The sequence below is a fragment of the Protopterus annectens genome, chromosome 8.part0 (assembly GCF_019279795.1).
Source record: "Protopterus annectens isolate FY-2018-M chromosome 8.part0, PAN1.0, whole genome shotgun sequence".
NCBI classification, from domain to species: Eukaryota; Metazoa; Chordata; order Ceratodontiformes; family Protopteridae; genus Protopterus; species Protopterus annectens.
The window spans coordinates 458,469,447-458,485,962 of NC_056741.1; the positions used below are offsets into that span (position 1 = coordinate 458,469,447).

At 39.1% G+C, this 16,516-nt stretch overlaps 1 protein-coding gene across 2 annotated transcripts in view; it reads left to right on the forward strand.

Annotated features, from left to right (window-relative positions):
- The window catches only part of LOC122808872 (toll-like receptor 2), a 516,264-nt gene that overhangs the window by 459,922 nt on the left and 39,826 nt on the right, over positions 1-16,516 (forward strand). Inside the window, exons 2-3 of one of the 2 annotated variants that reach the window (XM_044079973.1) lie at positions 3,505-4,019; positions 5,060-5,187. The gene's annotated coding sequence lies outside the window, so the exon portion shown is untranslated. The remainder of the gene's footprint in view (positions 1-3,504; positions 4,020-5,059; positions 5,188-16,516) is intronic. The other variant, XM_044079974.1, reaches the window with a different exon arrangement.

Sequence of the window (16,516 nt, forward strand, 5' to 3'; positions counted from 1 at the left end):
AATCGAGCCAGAGAACATCTTGCTGTGAGGTGACAATGATACTGCTGCACCACTGCGCTATTACTCTATATTTATTTAATTTTGAATCTCACTATGCCATTAATAATTATTATATTTACTCTGCTGTAACATTTATTCATGTTTTTTTTCTATGTATATTTTTTTATTTGGAGATTTTTTTTTTCTCCCTGGGTCTCCGCTGAAAATGGGCTACCTGGCACAGTCAGACATTACCTAGTTAACAAAGTGAATAAATAAATAAATAAATAAATAAATAAATAGGAGACAAACAGCTGGTCAGCTTTTCCTGAAATGACTAAATTTGCCCAGGTTGTATATGAGCTGCCTATGTACATCCAGAGAGTGAAGAATTCTTTCTCCCTTGTTCTTTGGATTAGGAAAGAAGACCGGGAGATTAGTAACCAGGCTTAAAGTAAACTCTGAGATTACTTTAGAAATAAAGGTATTGATTTGTTCTGAAAGAAACTATGTCCTTATGAAAAATTAGGTAGGGTTGACTCATGATAAGTGGTTATAACTTATATACTTGCCTAACAGATGTCAGAGTAATAAGTGAAACAGTCTTCTATGTTAAGAAACTTATATCAGCCTTATGAGCTGGTTCAAATGGAGACAAGGTAAGTACTTTAAGCACAAATTTGATATCCTAAGGAACAGTCACCTGTCTCCTACTTAGACAAGTGTGTAGGACCCCTTTCAAAAACTGTTTGAAAGGAGAGGATCTAAGGGCAGACAAGCAAAAATAACTGACAGTTGTACCTTGATAGAAGAGGACAGCAGCAGATGAACTTCTGGATTTTGACAAAATGTTTAGAGTAAACAAATAAGCAAGAACTAGAGGCAACCTGGCTTGGAAAGGGTCCTAGATCTTTGATCAGCACTAACTAGAAAAGTTTTTCCACTTACATATATATTATTATCTACTACAAGACTTTTACATGCTGCATGTCCTCAGAAAAAAACTGTGCCTAAAAAGTATCAAAATCCATCCAGCTTGTTTATTTTATTTTATTTAACATTTGTTTACCAGGAAAGTTCAATTTGGACTGAGCCAATTTTCAGCCGAGGCCCAGGGAGAAATGCTCCCGATGCATGTCTTTGTCTTACCTATGGATACTCAGGAATCTCTATTCAATCTGGGGTTTCAAATCAATGTGCAATCAAGGCAACAGTTGTTCTTCTGTCTTTTCAGTTTGGCCAAGGACAAATACCACAAGCTTTCCAACAGACCAAATTTATTCACATAAGATGGGGGAAATGATCCCTACACCGCAGTCTAGAAACTCTTCAACTAACATGGTGCAGTAGTTAACATTGTTACCTCACAGCAAGAGGTTCTCCAGTTTGATTGTTAGCTGGGGTGCCTTCTGTGCACACTCTCCATGTCCTCCCTACATTTGTGTGGGTTTTCTCATTGAATAGAGATTCCTGAATATGCATAGGTAAGACAAACATCCACATTTGGAAATATGTGAATGCTCTGGAGTCTGCAATAACAGGAGTTAGGCATTTTGTAAATATCCTTGGTGCAGTGGAGAATCCAAAGGATAAAACAGAGAACCGATAATGTGAACTAGCCACAGCAAATCTTAAGAAATACTTGAAATGCTTGACAATAGATGTGATGATAGGCATCCTTTAGGTCCAGCTTTACCATGGAAGCTAGGTCCTCAACTGTACAGGTTTTTTGCAGAATGTCCAGATTTTTGCCTCATATTTTTAGTGTGTTCCTCCTAAAATCTATTCCTTTCTGGCAAATACCTGAGGATTGAAGTCATTCAATAATATCAAACATTTGAGTTTAAGACTCCATGTCCTTCAGAAAATTCAGGCTAATGTAAAACCTATTATTCTATCAACTTTCTAAGAGCAATATTTAAAATATGTCCCTGTTTGTCCCCCATCATTTTAGGCTCTGTCCAGATTTTTTGCTGTGAGGTTGAGAGGACAACAAGGAATCAAAGGTACAAGATTTTTAAGTGATAACATCTTGAATTTCTGGATTTTGACAAAAAGGTTTAGAGTAGAAAGACCCATTACCAGCCTCACATATCATTCTGCTTTGGGAACTAGAAATATGTATAGAATAATAACCTTTGCTGGTTCGATGACTCACTGAGACAGCATGTTGTACAGAATGGGAGGATTAATAGAAATTTGATTCCCTGGGCAAAGTGAAATTTCCTGAAAAGGACGAAGGTATTCTTATTGCCATGAATATCCCTGTTAGATCATAGTTAGAAACCAGCTCCCTGAAATTATTTGATGCCATAATGGAAGATGAAGTCTCAGGGATATAGAAAGATTGCCGGTGGTGGGGTGATGGCTGAACGGACAGATATTAATGCTAACTGCGAGGGCTGTCCAGAGATTTGAAGGATTTTCCTTTCCTTTCCTTTATGAGCCTCATTTCTATTGTTTAATACTTTGATAGTTGTCTCCGTGCTGCTTAAATTGTTTATTGGAAAAAGAGGGTGAAGAGGAGGGAAAACTATTATTATTTGGTTTATAAAAGGATGACTGAAAAATTTGAGTCACTTCTTGTATCAGTTTCCTCTTTCATCATATTTCTTCAGAAGCTCAGCTGCAGAAGGGCCAAACAGAGTGTCCTTATCCAATAGGGAGATTAAAATCTCAGGTTTAACATTTTGAGAAAGGTTTTGATTATGAAGCCAGACAAGTCTCCTCAAAACTGACTGAGATGCAGAAACCCTAGGGAAGGAGTCAGCAGCTTCATAAGCACATTTTAGGACATGCTTTGTCATCTGAGAAACAGTTGCACCAAAGCATTTAATGAATTATTTACCTCAGAAGAATCATTCAATAAATTCTTTATCTCAGAAGAAGGAAGGTTAACCATAAACTTCTACATGTCCTCAAAATACAAAAACAAAAACTTTAACATATGAGCTTGTCAAGTCTGAAAGTTTAAGTACTAGAAGAACAGAATTTTTCCTGAATATTTAGCTTTTCCATTGTTATCCATAGGAATGGGATTAGTTGCCATAGTTTGTATAGCAGCTGCAGATTTGGTTAAAGTAATGATTGATTGATCTGCTTTAGGATTAGAAAATATGTATTTATGGATCTGGGACACCTTATATAATCTGTCATACCTCTTAGGGACTAAAGGTGGCCCATTAAGGAGGCATGATACAGTGAAAAAACATTCTCTAAAGCAGGCAATATAGGATGGATTGGTGCAGCTTTAGGCATCTGTATCTGTAACAAAACATAATAAGTATTCTCTGCGATAGGGATTTCATTCTAATCCCAATAAAACACCTCTTTCATATTAGATAAAATGTTTGTAAAAGAAATTACTTTAATGGGGACTTCTGAAGCAGCGGTATCCTCAGAATCAGAATGCTTTGACTCAGAAGACATCCTGAGGTAACGCCCCTCTCTCAGCACTGACTGTCCTTCTGAATGGAAAATCCTGTCAGAGTGAAAAGTAACTCTTTTCCTTTTTTCTCCCAACAGGTTGAGAAGATGAGGAAAAGTCAGTAACCAGTTCCTTGACAAATCCCAGTAAATCTACCCTGACCATGGAAACAGAAACAAGTGACTGAAAGTCTTTCTCACTAAACATACTTTCTCTTAACAATGTCTGGCTCTTAGGCCCACTGAACCTAGCATCCATATCCCCTTCCCTGCCAAGTGAAGACCCTGCACCTGCTTCTTCTCCAGACAACTAAAGTGTCTCTCTCTTGCCCGCTAAAGGCATCTCTACAGCTTCAGAGGACATTGCTGACCCATGGTCTTTGATGGCTTGGAAAGTTACACCAAGAAGACATTTGTAACAAGATGGTTGGTCTGAGGAACATCTATTGGCCACAACAGAGTCACCCACCTGTGGCTGATGTAAACTAGGAACTAGACAAACCCTGGGAGATGCCTTAAATATTTTTTTTTTCTTTTTGTGCCCTGGAGGTGGAAGAACCACAGAGACCAACTGCTGCTCCATCAGTAAACTGGAAAAGAAATCAGAAGAGTGGGTAAGGAAGCCACCACTTCGATGACTCCCTGAGACAGCATGTTGTACAGAATGGGAGGAAAATGAGAAATTTGTTTCCCTGGGAAAGAGGATTCAGTATAGAAAAGAGCGTAGAACAAGTTGTTCTGAGATAAGTAAACCACTGAAAGTTCCTTAAAAGCAAATTCTCCTGTCCTGATGCATAAAACCTCAATGAAAATGAAAGGTTTTAATCAAAAAGTAACATTTTTGTACAAGAAGTTTACCCAAGCACCGACATGATAAGTGCATTGCCTCAGTGCCCTAGCAGATCAAGCTAATTTGTTTCTTAGTAATAGTAATAAAACTGTCAAGAAAAGTATAATATTTTAGTCAGAAAGTAATACAATGGGAAGACTTTCCCCTAACAGGGACTTATCTACATAGTTGTAGAAGGATCACTACCCAACTGACAGATGGATGGGGCTTGCTGATGATGCACTTTTTTAACAGTAAAAAATAACGTTACAACTGCCATTTATAGGGAGTGCCTCGAGTGCTCCTAGCAGCTGGAGTGCATGGAAGGCAGCCATATCTTTGGGAAGCTGTCCAGTGTCAGGGGTAATACCCAAATAGCTTAGGCTACTGCACCCGTTATCCATGTATGAACATCTACGGCTCATAGCCTTAGCCCTCTCTGAGCACATAGGTTCTTCCTATTATTAACCAAGCTGGTTAACAAATATAATAAATAAATAAATTACTTATGAAGTGGTGTGAGGTTTGATGGTTTGCCTATAAATGTACATAAAAAAGGAATAAAAATATCACTGTTTCACAGTTTACTATTTCTTATACCTAACCTTGTGTTAATTTAGAGCTTCATTAGTTACTTTTGAAAAGAGCAAGTATTGAGTTATGCGATGTGATTCATAAAAATTTACTAGTTTCATTTTGCATCATACAAGTTAAATAATTCAACCTTCCTGTGATTTTATTGTTCAAAAACATTTTCCAGCAATAGTGTCTTCTGTATCCTGTTTAATGCAAACTCACCATGTGTTTTTTTAATTATATATGTAGATAGGACATGACAGCAATAAAACTTCTCCCTTCATCACTTCGATTTAAGCCTTGGTTTGGCACAATAGATGGTCAATGCATTCATCCTCCTAAGACAGCTTCAATGTCAAGCTGAAGAACAAAGACAGGTAGGTTCTACAGTTGCTTCTTGGGATAATACTTGCAAATATCACCTTTGAAAGTTGCTTTTTGCTTACAAGTGCTACCCAAATGAGTAATCAATATGCAAAATACAGAGAAGCTAATGAGATTTTTCCTGTGGTCTGACTCAGAATTCATGCTAGAGAACAGGTTCAGGAAAAAAAGCTTCAGGACAAATGCCCTTATTTTGAAGTTAGAAGCATAATCATTTACTGTACTGCTTAAATACACTTATAAAAATATTAGGGATGTGTTGGAATCTGATAATTAGGAGTGTAATAAATGCATGCTGTAAATATGTCAGATATACTCTGATAGTATATGGTGCTCTCTTTTATGCTTTTTTTTCATTTTGGTTGCAGGCATTATTAAATGTGTAACACTGTAAGGTTTATAAGGGGAGAAGTTTTCTTTGCATACATGCGTGGAGAGTTGCTACTTAAGACTATACTATTACTAATACTAATACTAATACTAACAATCCTTCAGTATTATGATTTGCTCATGGTGCCCAGTGAACGTCACTTTATCACAGACAGAATAGAAAAAAGCTAATGTACATATATGTATGTGTATATATACGGTTTAACTTCATATTGCCGAAATGCTGAAATATCGAATTTCAGCATTTCGACAGTATAAAGCCAAAACCATCACAACACCGACACTTCACAATCATGAAACCACAACATTGAACACATAGCATACAGCACATAACACGCAAACCACAGCACCCACAACACAAAGCAAACACAAAAAAACACCACACAGACACACACCTACACTAAACAAATGCAGGGGTACAAGCCCCCCTGCATCCCCCACCCCTCTACTTATGTAAACTAACTCCAAGATTGCACAAACAGTAAAAAAAAAAAATCACACACAGCCAACACACACACTCATACCTCCACCTCCCTACCCTAACCCACTTGTACAAGTTACAAAAACACTCATGCACACTCACTCACCTTAAACTGCAGGCACCATCCTAGCCAAACACTTCCGTAGTATAACGTAAATGCATAAGCACGAATTTGACATAGTCCTATTCGCGCTTATGCACGTTCATTATTTTGAAGTTTCACCTTCATGGACATGAATTGCTGAAATTTGATATTTCAGCAATTTGTGATTATGAAGTGAAACCATATATACACATAAGCTGACATATATACATACATCTCTATAGTGCCAAAGATATATATATATATATATATATATATATATATATATATATATATATATACAGAGAGAGATTAGATATAGATAGATATACATGTACATATGTGTGTGAAGACACACATACACACACACACACACACACACATATATATATATATATATATATATATATATATATATATATATATATATATATACATATCCATTTCTACAGTGACAAAGATCGAGACTGGACTCAAGATCTGTGCTAAATGCATACCCCTCCCCCCCAAAAAAAACTCTTTGTCTTATTTTTATTAATCCGCTTGAGGCATATCCCCTACTGCACCTGTGTGGGGAAGTTGATAGTGATATTACATCTCACAACAAAAGCATTTTTGGTTAATTTAATGTGAAGTCCTCATGACTTAGATGCATTCTGGTGTTATTTTTTTCTGGATTCTCCAAATTGCCCACAGGTGTTCATGTAGTGTGTGAGTGAGTGGGTGAGAGTGTACATTCTGTGACAGACTGGCCACTGTGAGTTTCAATGCCTTGTGCAAACTAGTTGGTAAGATAGACTCCGGTGCCCCTGCAATCCTGTGAAAGGATAAAGTAACTATTAACATGACTGGTTAAATTCCTAGGCATAGGTCTGCATACACTATAGGCAATTTGCTGAAGATTTAGAAAAGACTAGTACAAGGAAGTGTATCATAGACATAACTGCTTTGTAAAAAAAAAATCTTTGTTTACAGCGACACAATGTACAAGTAAGGCTTACTGTAGGACAGAGCCAAACTTCTCAACCAACAGACATTGCAAATAGGCCCCAAAGCCATTGGAAAGTAGCTAAATCAAGATAGTATCTCAACATTAAATTAGCACAACATTTCAATACCAAATAGCGGGTCTGTATCACATTGTCGAATTATGACAATGTCGAACGGCTAAAAATGTCAAATGTGCCATTCATCGAAACTGTTCTTGTGGGGGGTTGCACCCCCCCAAACCCCCCCACTAATTAAATATAACAGCTCCGAGATTGCACTACAATGATGAAAGGGCAAATTGTCTGATCCTCACTGTATCGCGATCCCACAAGAACAGTTTCACCGAACGGCACTTTCGACATTTTAACCTTTCGACATTGCCATAATTTGACAATGTAATAGGAACCCCAGATAGCACATACCTCTTCCTGTTTCATCTAGGAGTGTGGGATACTATTCAGAATATGTTTAAAAACAGTGAGTGACAAAAATGGTGGAAAATATAAGTACATTATCAAAGAGACAGTGTAAAAATTTGTAGACTTCAATGAACTGTACTGCAAAATTCTACCACACAGGATAATTTATTTTTTGCTTCTGAAAAGGGGCGATGTAAGATGTGTGTCCTCTTTCCTTAAATTACTGGTGCTACTGTTATGTTGGTCATGCAATGTGGTTTTCTGCGTACATGACAGCTTCAAAAATCATGTGTGATGAGTGGGATTCAGAAAAATGGGTGAAGAGTTAACTCAAGCTTGCAAATAGGGACATGCATACAAAATAGGTCGAGCTTGTGCAAGGGTAAATCAGGCTTGTAAGTAGGATTTTCATCCAAAATTGGGACATTTGAGGTGTCTATGCAGAGCTGATTGTGTCCTTGTAGGGTAACTAGTTAACTGTAGACATTATGTGAACCATTGAGAACCATCCTTTAAGTTTATAAAGTACACAAAGGGAAAGCAAAGGGAGGAAAGATAAAGAAATGCAGAATGAAAGAAGAGTTTTATCACATACTTTTAAGAACAGGAAAATATTTTGCAGTTTGTAAATTATCAAGTGACATAGAAATGATTCATTTCTTTGAGATCATTTAGAATCTTGTGTCAAAACGGATTAGAAAACAGGTAGTTTAACAACAATGGCAATACAACATAGTGCCTTCAGGGTGGGGAAAGGGAAGAAGAAGGGCACACCCTGTTATAAACGATCTCACTAAAATAAGGTCTCTACATACTCAACAAATCTCTCTAAGTGTAAGTTCCACATAAGCCAATTAGCGTACAGTATAACTCTGTCATTTACTAAATTCATCTTTTCTTTACCTTTATATAGTACACAGTACTTTAAACCACTGAAGTTCAGAGAGAATGTAACACACTTTAATTCACTCCTCTGTGTGTTTGTTAATGGGTAAGTGTGCTTATTCATCATAGACACTTTAAGACAGGGCTGAGCACACTGCAACATTAAGACAAGAAAATCCAAGCTACACCAGTCTAAATATGTATTTTGCTGCAGTTAATCTTATTCTTCTTTCGGCTTATTCCCAGATAGGGGTCGCCTCAGCAGATCACCTGTCCGCACATGATTGGCAGTGGAGTTTTATAGTGTCGAGTTGCCAGCCCGGCGCCCACCCTTCCACAGAAGGCACACACATGCACACACTCACGCCTAGGGCCAATTTAGAGTGTTCAATCCACCTACAGCATGTCTTTGGGATGTGGGAGGAAACCGGAGCACCCAGAGGAAACCCACGCGACCACAGGGAGGACATGCAGACTCCACACAGACAGCACCCCAGCCAAGAATCAAACCGGAGAACCTCTTGTTGTGAATTTTGCTGCAGTTAATCTATGATACAATAATACAAAAATGTTCTGATGCCAGATTTATCCTTCTAGACTCAACTCATCTGGGCTCAGGAGCCTTTGTATAAAAAGCAGTAAAGGACAGCATGCCACTCTGCTGCAGGAAAAACTAACACACAGTCCTACACATAAGAACATACTCTGATACTAGTATACTGCAAGACAAACACACACATGCACATACATGCATATATAAACTACACGCACAATGCACATGCACCTACAGGAACTTGGAAAATCACTAATTTCACCTATTGGTATGGAGGATATATAGACAGAAGGAATCCCACCTGGGAGGCAGACAGGAAACCCTGATGCTGTGAGGCAAGCAGCACTAACTCTTGCATCACTGTGCCAGCCTATGTTTATGGTTATTTTATTAAAAAAAAACAATGTATGTACAAAACAAAAATTATTGTTGAATTCCTCCTAGCATCAGCCCTAATAATATATAATTTGAAGCTCAAATATAAGAAAGGTTCTGGTGAAACATTAAGAATGAACTTATGAACAAATTCATTTTCTCAGTGCAGACAGATCTTGTGGACACATTGAAAGAAAGAACAGAGGCAGAGGTACACCCAAAAATGCAGACGTAGTCCCCCTTTCTATAGCTGGAGTTTCTCCAAAAGACTGGAATTGCACTTGTGAAAATGTGCAATAGCTTACGTGTCAGAAAAACTGAGGTAGGCACTGCCAGTAAAAGAAAAGAGAGTTTTATAAAAAAGCATGTTATACTCATTCATAATGGATTCTGTGACAGAAAAAAAAAACAGTTTTCAGTCCTAAAATAACCGTGGAACAATTTATTCCATGAAATGCTCTCCAGCTTATTGCTTAATGTGCATACATGTTGTAGTCAAAATACTTTTTCCTATTTAAAATGCTCTTGCCACAGTTAATTAAGCCTTTAGTCAACAGGCATGTATAAATGCTGCACATCCGGTCTTGCCACAGTATAGTAAAATGTGTTAAAGCTGGGCATGATTCATAAATATTTGAGATTGGAATATTTTTCAGTTACAGACCAAGGTTTCTTTGAAAAGTGATTGATCATGAATTACTGCAACCTAAAGAAGTAGTAAAATGCAAAGTTATAGCAAATAATTACTGGTGCATTGAAGCAGAAGTGTAACTGGTTCAACCAGCACCCTGGGATGATACCATGAACCAGTGTTCCACCCCCTCAGCTCTTTTACTTCTTCTTCTTTCGACTGCTCCCTTTAGGGGTCGCCACAGCAGATCAACTGTTTCCATTTCTTCCTGTCCTCTGCATCTTGCTCTGTCACACCAATCACCTGCATGTCCTCTCTCACCACATCCATAATCCTTATCTTAGGCCTTCCTCTTTTCCTGTTACCTGGCAGCTTCATCCTTAGCATTTTTTCCCAATATACTCAGCATCCCTTCTCAGCACATGTCTAAACCAACATAATCTTGCCTCTCTGGCTTTGTCTCCAAACCTTCCAACCTGGGCTGACCCTCTAATATACTTATTCCTAATCCTGTCCATCCTTGTCACACCGAGTGCAAATTTTAACATCTTCAACTCTGCCACGTCAAGCTCTGACTCCTACCTATTTGTCAATGCCACTGTCTCCAACCCATATAACATAGCTGGTCTCACTACCCTCTTGTAGACCTTTCCTTTCACTCTTACTGGTACTCGTCTGTCACAAATCACTCCTGACACTCTTCTCCACCCACTCCATCCTGCCTGTACTCTCTTCTTCACCTCTCTTCCACACTCACCATTACTCTGAACTATTGATCCCAAGTATTTAAACTCATCCAACTTCACCACCTCTACTCCCTGAATCCTCACCATTCCTCTATCCTCCCTCTCATTCACACACATATATTCTGTCTTAGTCCTGCTGACCTTCATTCCTCTTCTCTCTAGAGCATATCTTCACCTCTCCAGGGTCTCCTCCACCTGTTCCCTACTCTCACTACAGACCACAATGTCATCTGCAAACATCATAGTCCACGGGGACTCCTGTCTGATCTCGTCTGTCAGCCTGTCCATCACCATTGCAAATAAGAAAGGGCTCAGAGCTGATCCTTGATGTAATCCCACCTTCACCTTAAAAGCATCTGTCACTAAAACCGCAGACCTCACCGCTGTCACACTACCCACGTACATATCCTGTACCACTCTTACATACTTCTCTGACACTTCCGACTTTCTCATACAATACCACAACTCCTCTCTAGGCACCCTGTCATATGCTTTCTCTAAATCCACAAAGACACAATGCAACTCCTTCTGACCTTCTCTGTACTTCTCCATCAACACTCTCAGAGCAAACATCGCATCTGTAGTGCTCTTTCCTGGCATGAAACCATACTGCTGATCACTAATCATCATCTCCCTTCTTAATCTAGCTTCAACTACTCTTTCCCATAACTTCATGCTGTGACTGATCAGTTTAATCCCTCTGTAGTTACTACAGCTCTGCACATCACCCTTATTCTTAAAAATCGGTACCAAAACACTTCTTCTCCATTCCTCAGGCATCCTCTCACTTTCTAAGATTTCATTAAATAATCTAGTTAAAAACTCCACTGCCATTTCACCTAAACACCTTATGCTTCCACACGTATGTCATCTGAACCAACAGCCTTTCCGTTCTTCATCCTCTTCATAGCTATCCTTACTTCCTCCTTGCTAATCCACTGCACTTCATGATTCACTATCCCTACATCATCCAACCTTCTCTCCCTCTCATTCTCTTCATTCATCAGCCCCTCAAAGTACTCTTTCCATCTGCTAAACACACTCTCCTCGCTTGTGAGTATGTTTTCCTCATTATCCTTTATCACCCTTACCTGCTGCACATCTTTACTAGCTCGGTCCCTCTGTCTAGCCAATCAGTACAGGTCCTTTTCTCTCTCCTTAGTGTCCAACCTTTTATACAACTCTTCATACACCTTATCCTTAGCCTTCACCACCTCTCTCTTTGCCATGCACCTCATCTCTTTATACTCTTGTCTACTTTCTTCATCTCTCTGACAATCCCACTTCTTCTTCGCCAACCTCTTTCTCTGTATACTCTCTTGTACTTCTTCATTCCACCACCAGGTCTCCTTGTCCTCCTTCTTCTTTCCAGATGTCACACCAAGCACCTTTCTAACCATCTCTCTTACTAGCTTTGCTGTAGTTACCCAGCTATTTGGTAACTCTTCACTGCCACCCAGTACCTGTCTTAACTCTTCCTTGAACATCACCTCACAATTACCCTTTTTCAATGTCCACCATTTGATCCTTGGTGCTGCCCTCACACTCATCCTCCTCTTCTTGATCACCAATGTCATCGTACAAACCACTGTCCTATGCTGCCTAACTACACTTTCCCCTGCCACCACTTTACAGTCTCCAAACTCCTTCAGACTGGCCCTTTTACATAAGATATAATCCACCTGTGTGCATCTTCCTCCACTCTTGTATGTCACCCTATGCTCCTCCCTCTTGTTAAAATACGTATTCATCACAGCCATGTCCATCCTTTTCGCAAAAGCAACTACCATCTGACCTTCTGCATTCCTTTGCTTAACACCATACCTACCCATCATTTCCTCATCCCCTCTGTTCCCTTCACCAAGATGCCCATTAAAATCTACTCCAATCACCAGTCTCTCACCCTTGGGTACAGTCATCACCACTTCATCCAACTCACTCCAAAATTTTTCTTTCTCATCCATCGTACACCCAACTTGTGGAGCATATGCATTAACAACATTCATCATTACACCATCAGTTTCCAGCTTCATAAACATCACTCTATCGAACACTCTTTTCACCTCCAAAACACTCTTAGCATACTTTTCCTTCAGGATAATGCCTACACCATTTCTCCTCCCATCCGCACCATGATAAAACAATTGGAACCTGCCTCCGATACACCTAGCCTTGCTCCCCTTCCATCTGGTCTCTTCCCCACACAATATACCAACCTTCCTTCAGTCCATCATATCAGCTAGCTCTCTCCCAATACCAGTCATATTGCCAACATTCAAAGTTCCGACCTTCACTATCACAGTCCTAGCCTTTACCGGCCTTCGGGCATGCCTTCTGCCTCTTCTCCTCCTTCAGCCAACAGTAGCCCAATTTCCACCAGCACCCTGTTGGCCAACAGTTCAGCTGTTTTACTGAAGAACAAAAAAAACACTATCCACTGTAATAAGCCAATTGATAAGCACCATGTATTTAACAACAAAAAAAAAGAAGAAAAAATGGACATTTCTTCTACAACCACACTAACCAGTTGGTCAGATGCATGACGTGTCCTCCCATTCCATCCATTCAATTCCAGTTTCTGTGTCCCTTATTCAATATACCCTGCCTGCATCGAGTGCTGCAGTGCTCATTTTTTACTTTAGAAAAAAAAAAAAAAAACAGTTTCTCCTTTTTAAACTGTACAAATATAGTAAACAGTTACTACAGTTTAGACCACACATGGAGTGCTACAGTGCACAGGTCTGACTGCGGTATTGCATTAAAGAAAGATCCAGATCGGCTGATCATGCCCCCCCCCCCAACTTTGTGCCTGGGGCAGTTGCCTATTTGCCCTACCCTAGCAATGCTATTGCATTGCAGTAGGCTATGAGCCTTATGAAAAGAAGTGGAAAAATACCTAGGCATGTGACCTAGCAACATATAATTAACACCGGTTTCTACTTCCATTTATAGTCATCTTCAGCACACGTATTCCATGGGATATATTACTGAAGAACAAACTAAAGAAATCTTCTGGATCAATGAAAGTTCCAGTGGGAGGTTTTTGGTATGGTCATTTAGTTATTTAGTTAAGTCTGACACTTCATGACCTAAAGCTCCAGCATACCAGACCTCTCATCAATAATTAAGCACATAGATTTATATAAATTGTTCAGTAATACTGCCTGTCCTTAGCTCTGTCTCACCCTTTTTCTTTTGCTTTTGATTTTTCCCAGAAACAGCTGCTTCTCTGTTGAATTCTGTCTTTACATTATGTGTTCAAAAGTATTTGAATTTTAGTTTAATTATCATACCCTCCAGTGAGCAACCTGGGTTTAATTTCCATAAGTATTGTCTAAGCTGATCTTCTCAGATTCCTGAAAATTCTCAAATTTTCTCCAACACCACAGTTTAAATGCATTGATTTTCTAATGTGTATCCTATCTATAGTTCATCTCTTACAGGTGTATGTTATTACTGGAAAATCTACAGGTCTGACTATACTGATCTTTTTCGACAGTTTGACGTCTTTGCTGCTTAAAATCGTATCCAGATTTGATAGAGTTTTCTTCTAAGAATTTTCTTTTAATTTCAGGGTTGCTGTCATCATCTGCAGAAATCTTTGAACACAGAAAAATTAAAACTGCCACTACCTCTATTTCTTCCCCTTCCATTTACAAATACCTGATACACACAGGTGACATAATTTTAACTTTTTCATGTTAACCAGTAAGCTAGATTTTGTGCTTTTATTGTTCACCTTCATTTTTCAGATTGTTCAGCTCATCACTTTCAGCCATCAGAATTGTATAATCTGTAAATCAGAGTTTATTAATATTTCTTCTGACAATTCTGAATCTGATTTATTTAACCAGTCATTTTGCATAATGTATTCAGCATTTAACTTAAGTAAGTTGGGCGGCAATATAAGCCAACATGGGAGGACTTTGGCTGACAAAGTTTGCAGACGACTGCAAACTGGGCGCCATAGTGGAAAGTGCATCGGACACGGATATCCTTCAGAAGGGACTCACAGAAACAGATAGCTGGTGCCAGAGCCATGGCCTGAAGTTAAACGCCAAAAAATGTATAGTCATACCCTTCGGGAAAAACAAGGTAACCCCAAGCTACCATATAAGTGGCAATCCACTAAGCACAGAAGAGGTTATCAGGGACCTGGGGACCCAGGTTGACAGTGGCCTTTCTTTTGACACTCACATTGCTAAAGTGGTTAGAAAGACCTTCTACATTGCCCACCTTATCATGAAGGGATTCACATCCAGATCTAGTGAGGTAATTGTTCCCTTGTACTCTTCACTTATCAGACCAATGATCGAGTACAATGCCCCATTCGGGATGTATCTCGCCCGACATCTGCAGCAATTGGAGAGACCCCAAAAGTTCCTCACCAAAAGGATAAAGGGACTCCAAAATCTGTCATATGCTGCCAGATTGAAGAAACTCCAGCTCAATTCAGTCGCATACCATCTGCTCAGAGGTGACATGTGCCTGACATACAAGGCCATGTCCAACCTGGAATTAATGGACATGCTCCACCTCAAAAAATCCAAATCCACCAAAACCACTAGAGCAAGCGACTTAAACCTTAGCACGGATATAAATAGGATGTGCTGGAGGGATAGATTTATCACTCAGAGACTCCCTATGCTGTGGAATAGAGTCCCGGTCCATGTGAGGCAGAGCACCTCGCTGTCTCTGTTCAAGAGAAATCTTGACCTGTGGATGGGAGATCGTAGGTTTACCCCGGGAATCATCTCTGTGTCACTGCTGGACAGAGGCACAACAAACTAATGGGCACAGTATTTTTTCATATAAGGGGTGGCGTAAGCCACAAAAATTTGGGCTAGGCTTATAAATGCCTTGGGGCACATAGCCTAGTATAAACCTATGAACCTATGAACCTATAGCCTTGTCACACTCCTTTCCAGTCTGAGTCTATAAGTTTTTCCATGTCTGTTTTTAACTGTTGCCATGTCTGTTTTACTTGTTCCTATTTGTTCTGTAAACAGGTTTCTATGAAAGCAAACAAGATGACCTGGTATACCCTTTTCTTTAAGAACTTGGCATAGTTTTTTATAGTCCACACAATTACAAATTTTAGAGTAGTTAATAAAGCAAATGTATTTTTGTGGTGGGAGGTTATCCTTTTACAACTCTTGCTGGAACTTTCATGCCATTAACTTATATATCACAAAGCCAATGAAAGACAGCTTTTACCATGCCTAATATTCCTATCACATTCTCTTTAAAATGGTTTTCCTTCCCATTCACAAAGCTAATAGGAAACTGCTTTTAGATGTACAGTTTTAGCCACCAAAAAATGAAAGAAAAATGTTTTATTAGTTGCAGATATACACCTCAGAAGTGGAAAGGTCAAGCTATAAATTGTTATTGGAAAGTTGCTGCTGTGGTCCTGTAGTGATCCTGGATCCTTACAAGTTAATAATAATAATAATAATAATAATACCCATTTGTTAACCAGGTAGGCCCACAATCCCTTTTCAGAGGTGACCTGGGAGCAATGTCTGGTTGCATGACTTGTTTATGGTCATACAGAAGACATGAGAGCTGAGAGAATCAAATCCTGCACCATACATGCAGCAGCTCACTACCTTAACACTCTTAGCCAGCTATCATTCATATGTTCCTTATGTAATAGTAATGACTTAAACTTATTTTGCTCACATGCAGCATGCTTTTGTTTTATCACATGATTAAGAATGAAAGTAACTCCATTATACATAATAGTAGAAACACAATCATATGTCAA